We start from the raw sequence: 6,000 nt of genomic DNA on the forward strand, positions 1-6,000 counted from the left end.
CCAGCAACCTGCTCTTCGCCTACGTCGAGGCAGAGAAAAGCCCAAAAAATAAAATCTGCAATGATTTAAGGAAGAAAATGGTGAAAATTACGCCTTTGTTTAGTTTATCCTTGCTCTGGTGTTTACTCAACATATATGGTAAGAGTTTCTCATTCAGCCGACTAAACACCGAAAGTGACGTCGTTTTGTTTAGTATCAGATCTAATCGCTTTATATTCGATAGAAATTTGTCACTTGTATTTTGCTGTGTGTGTTTTAACTTGGCCACCGTGAGCCATCTCTGACTCTTCATATTAAACGTAAAAGAGCAGAAAAGATTAAGCTAGACTATTAATCAAGATGCTTTCATTTTCGCTTCAAAATTTTCATTTTAGGGTGGCTCAGTCCCCAGCGAGGGTATTATAATCAAATATAATAATAATAATAATAATAATAATAATAATAATAATAAATGTTCTACTTATAGTAACTTGTATTGCATGGTTATAACATTTGAGTACTACTGAATAAACCAGTAGGGGGTGTTGGCATCATCTCTTCTCAGGTGTTATTTCATCTCAGATCTCAGACTGAAGCTTTTGTGTGATCACACACCCAAACACACCTGTTTATTGTACAAACACAGAATTTTACTGTTTGCATTTCTAGTGCAAACCTGTTTCTTTAAGTTACACAAATACGTCAAATGAAAATAGAAACATAATCGTAAAAGAGCTACTTTTTCGCTGGAGGAGCAGCTGTGGTCAATAGGGCTTGGGCGTCGTGACGTCATTACTTGGCGTGGCCGCCACGTTGAATGCCTCCTTTACTGCTACTCGGACTACTGCGCAGTGTTTAGACATACTCCCTCTCATCCGTGTGTCTTAATTTGATTAATTAAAAATATATTCCAACCATGGTAAACCATTGCTGTATTGTGGGGTGTAATACCGCAACATATAAATCGCCATGGGAAAAAAAAATGAGAATGGATTAACTTTACACCGCTTTCCTGCTTGGAGGCGCGACCACAGAGACCATAACATCTGAATATTAATTTATATAGCTTAAGTCAACATTGAAAATAAGGTACATTTCTCAGGTTACTCATCCAAAATACGGGAAATTTCATATTTTTGTTACTATCCCTCTGCTGACAGCAAAAAATACTACAAAACTGCTACATTAACTAACGTTACACGATTTGAGAAGCTAAGTCTAATGTGACTTAAGTTACAGATTGGCATGAAATCGTGCTCTCACAACAACCACGCTATCTTAAAAAGCCCAACATCACGCTAAGGTTGCTTTCATGTAAGCAAAAATATGCTTTGAAAACATCTGTTCACTGGAAGGGCAAGGAGTAGCAACAGGACAACAACACAGATACTTGACAGGTCTGATGGAGGGGCTAACGGGATATTTTACAGGAAAATACTAAAACGGGAAGACAGCGGGAAAAGAGCTCAAATATGTGAGAACCCTGGAAAAAACGGGAGGGTTGACAGCTACTAACTACACTTTTGAAACACCTTGTTAAAAATCCATGTGTGAATGGTTGTTAGCACTAACAGTTACTAAACTAGCAGCTAGGTAACGTTAGAGCGCAGCTTACCGGATTACTGTATACTGTTTGCCGCTGTTCCAGTTCTATGATTTGCAGGGATGAACCCATCCTTTTTCTGAACTTTACATGAGACTTCAATGGCTTGTAGCTTCGGAACTATTCTGAAGTGTAGGCGCTCACAAAACAAACAAGGTAGCCAAAGATATCTGTAATGCAAAAGTGCGGCAGCAAGTCTCCGTCGGTACTGCACTATTTGTTGGGAATTTTATATGGATCCAAACCGTTAATAGTGCCGATTTTGTCCACATACCGGTCCCTGGCATCCCTATTTAGCATATCCCTATAAATCCCTCAAACTTTTAGCGATTTTGCTCAGCTCTTCTCGTTCAACTTGCTGTATGTTTACATTCGCGAGGCTAGCAACATGGCCGCCACGTCCCAGAATGCAACTCGGCGCCCAAGCCCTATTGAAAGCGCGATGAAAGAATGCGAGGAGCCAAAATCTGCCATCATTTTCTTATGAAATATAAAGGGGGCTAAGGCTATCAAGTTTATGCACCTAAATCACATATTTTTAGGGGGAGCTGAATGGGATTTGTAGGCCTATATTAAGACATCAGAAGTGAAGGTGGGGCACATTAGGCTCCACCCCCACTCATGTCTGGTTGATGAGTGAATCTGTGATTTGACGATCTTCTTCTGCTGTTTGTTTGCATGTTACATTATGAATCTACACAGATTTATGTACTCACATTCTATACAATATGTAGGATAATATATATATTTTTTCCAGTTGATAAAAATTGACAAATGACTGCTGAATTATTTTCTTATAATTTGGCTTATAATTATTTGTTCATTTCTTCTTTAGGTGCTTCTGGTTTTGGTGCAGACAGAGAACCAGTGTTTGTGATGGAGGGGGATTCAGTCACACTACACACTGGTGTTAATACATACAAACAAGACAAGGTTATATGGTATTTTAATGTCATTCGCATTGCTCACATCACTGGAGATCAGAGTAAGATCTGTACAGATGTTCAGTGTAATGAGAGATTCAGAGACAGACTGAAGCTGGATCATCAGACTGGATCTCTGACCATCATCAACATCACAAACACTGACTCTGGAGTTTATAAACTGAAGATTATCCAAAGCAACAGTGACAGTGATAAGATCTTCAGTATTTCTGTTCAAGGTGAATGATCATGTTTGAAAGTCTTTTACATCACATCATTAATGTGTTTTAGTGATGTTTTGCAGTGACATTTAGGGGTGTTTTTTTCTGTTAAATCTATATATTTTCTATTAATTCACATATACATGATTTCTAAAAAAAAAAAAAAAAACACATTTCCAAAAGCAGCATTTGTAACATTAATTTAGTTAAATTTGATTTATTAATTTTTATTTCTTTTTTCCATTGGTGAGTTTTATCAACTAGTTTTGTTCTGTGCAAATGATCACCTTCTATTATCACCGGGTTAAAATGCATCCATTATTTCATACAGATTTTTAGTTCACCAGCAATCCAAAATGCAGAGGATTTGATGTAAAATATTTTCACAAAATGTGCATAAATAAATAAAAAAGCTTAAAGTCAAGATAGCATGTTTTATTGTTTTCAAATCTACAGTTCTTTCATGTTGTGTGAGAGAAAAATCCTCCCAGAAAAATCCTTCAGCAGCTGTTGGTTTGTTTTTCAGATGTTCTTGCTCTTGAACGAGATGAAATGAACAGAAAGGAGGGAGATTCTGTCACTTTACATCCTGGTGAATTTAAAAACCAAAATTATTTGTTGACGTGGTATTTTAATTACATTCCCATTGCTCAAATCAGTGGAGATCAGAGTAAGATCTGTCCAGATGTTCAGTGTAAAGAGAGATTCAGAGACAGACTGAAGCTGGATCATCAGACCGGATCTCTGACCATCATGAACATCAACATGCCAGACTCTGGAGAATATACACTACGAACCGACAGCAGCAGATTCAGCACCACCAGGAAATTCAGTATAAATGTAACTTGTGAGTATTTTTTATTATTATTATTATTTTAATTTTAATTCTATTTTTCATTTAGTGCCTTTTCCCCTAGAGCATTTTTAGAAAACAATTGAAACACTTAAATCCACTCAGTAATTAATTAATTTATGTATTTATTTATTTTTATTGTTGATCACATCCATCATATTCTCATGTACATTAAAGAAACAGACAGTCGTCACATTACACACTATTAATTGTAAGATTTTGAAGTGCATATTTAATAATAATGTTGTGTGGGTACGAACACTCACTATAAGGTCCCCCAGATATGACGTGCATATCACTACCGGCAATCACTCAAACCAAAAATAACAAACTCAAATAAGTTCAAAATAAGCAAAATCTAAAGAATGAGAAAAAATTAAATAAAAAAATAAAAACCATGGCAATTTATCCCAAAAACACACAAAATACAAACATTAACAAAGCCAAATCACTTAGAGCACATCTAAATCAATTCCTTTTCAATAATCCTTCAAACATAACTGATATACACTTCGTACCTGCAATATTCAAATTAAGCCACTCTGGTTGATGAGGGTCACGGGGCCCACACCAAATCTATGAACACATCAAATTACGATTTCACTCACCCTATCACAATTAATGTTTAGTGTTCTCTGTATGTAGGTGTCTAAATAACCCATATATAGTTCCTCCCCCCACCCTGCTTAACCAGAGTGCTCAATACTACATCAAGAATAAGGCACAATGTTTGGTGTTTTTCCACTGCATGGCACTGCTCGATACAGTTCACTTTTGGAGGGGTTTCCACTGTGTACTGTATCTGGTACTTATTTCGTACCACCAAGGTTGGGGTTCAAAGTGAGCCGTACCAATACTGAAATCACTGATTGGTCAGAGAGAATCGTCACTATCAGCATCATTGGTTTTGCGACATGTGACAACAAACCTGCTAGATTTAAACAGTCAGCAACAGCCAACGCATTATCATTTGTTCTTTTTTAAATGATCATTGCACACAACTTCAAAAAAGAAATCGCTATATCATGGTCAATAGATGAGGTGGTGGTGCAGTTATAACTATCAGCCTATAATAACACCCATTTGGGATTATAGTGATACCCAAGTGGTACTAAAATGCAGTGGATAAGCAAACCGAGCTAAAATAAAGTGAGCCGAGCCAAGCAGAGTCGTACATAAAGTGTCTTTAGTCAGTTGTTCAACTTATTTAGCTGCAGTTTTAAAAAAAAAGAGCACACAATGGTTTCATTTAGTCATACCATACAATGCTTTACACAAATCTGCAAATGTAAAAAAGAAATATTGGTAAATTTGATTATCAATTATTCTCTATTAATAATAGTTGGGATGCTGCTATGTGTTCTGGGCCCCCTGAACAGCAGGGGGATTAGGGGGATTGGTCCCTCTTTGTAAAAATCACGTTCCGGGCCCCTTCTCCCTCGGCGGGGCCTTGGAATCGTCTTAACCATCCCCCTGTTACAGCGCCCCTGATAATAATGACTATATTTATCTGTTCCAGATTCAGGTCTGTCCTCAGCTGCTATTATCAGTGTTGTTGTTCCTGTTGTTCTGATGCTGGCTGTAATTGCTGGTGTGATTTACTGTTGCCACAGATCAAGACAAAATGGCAAGTATTACAGCTGATTTTATTTAATACTTTATTGTGCAATAAAATATTTAAAATATGAAAAGCGATGCATTTTTATTTTTATTTTTATTTAAACTCTTAATTTTAGCTAAATTAAGAGTTTGTTACTATTGCTTAAACAGGAACCAGGATGGAGCACATTCATGACAAGGTGAGATATTATGACCACAGTGCCTGTCTACAAACAGAGAAAAGAGATTTGTACATTCAGCAAACATCAGAGGAGATAAAAGCATATTTGTGTTTGTGCAACTGAATCATCAATTCATAACATTTGTTTTACTTACTGTGAATCTGTTTTCTTTATTTTAGTGTAATGATGAAGAAATACAGCCCCTTAATCAGACAGGTGTCGCTGATGTGACATCCCAGATGTGTGTTGCTTATGGGATATACCTTAATCAGTCTCCACAGATGGATGTCACTAATGAGACGTCTCTTAATCAGACAGAGTCTCCACAGATGGATGTCACTAATGGGCTGTATCTAATTCAAACAGAGTCTCCACAGATGGATGTCACTAATGAGACGTCTCTTAGTCAGACAGAGACTCCACAGATGGATGTCACTAATGGGATGTATCTAATTCAAACAGAGTCTCCACAGATGGATGTCACTAATGAGACGTCTCTTAGTCAGACAGAGACTCCACAGATGGATGTCACTAATGGGATGTCTCTCAATCAGACAGAGTCTCCACAGATGGATGTCACTAATGGGATGTATCTAATTCAAACAGAGTCTCCACAGATGGATGTCACTAATGGGACGTC

This window comes from Carassius auratus, chromosome 22 (genome assembly GCF_003368295.1).
Source record: "Carassius auratus strain Wakin chromosome 22, ASM336829v1, whole genome shotgun sequence".
In the NCBI taxonomy this organism is placed as follows: domain Eukaryota; kingdom Metazoa; phylum Chordata; class Actinopteri; order Cypriniformes; family Cyprinidae; genus Carassius; species Carassius auratus.